The sequence below is a fragment of the Crocuta crocuta genome, unplaced genomic scaffold, assembly GCF_008692635.1.
Source record: "Crocuta crocuta isolate KB4526 unplaced genomic scaffold, BGI_CrCroc_1.0 scaffold394, whole genome shotgun sequence".
Classification (NCBI taxonomy): Eukaryota; Metazoa; Chordata; class Mammalia; order Carnivora; family Hyaenidae; genus Crocuta; species Crocuta crocuta.
Genome location: NW_027531920.1, coordinates 267,000 through 267,293, shown reverse-complemented (window position 1 = coordinate 267,293; position 294 = coordinate 267,000).

Genomic DNA, 294 nt, shown 5'->3' with positions numbered 1-294 from the left:
CTACCGGCCGGGCTCCTACACACACCCACCCCTTCCTCACAAACCCCTGCAACTCTAGTCACTCCAAAGTCGGCTTCCTTTCCAAAGTCATTGTGTGAAACCCTTTTTGGTACCCTCCCCACACCCAAGCCACTGAAAATTTTCACTTTCTATGAATCTCCGTCAAAGCACCAACGACAATGGATTACAGTTAGCGATTTACAAGTCTATTTCCCATACCAGAATGAGTCTGATTTAAGTTTTACACCCTTCCAGCTAACCTACTGCCTGGGCCTTATCTAGTGCTCAGTGGCC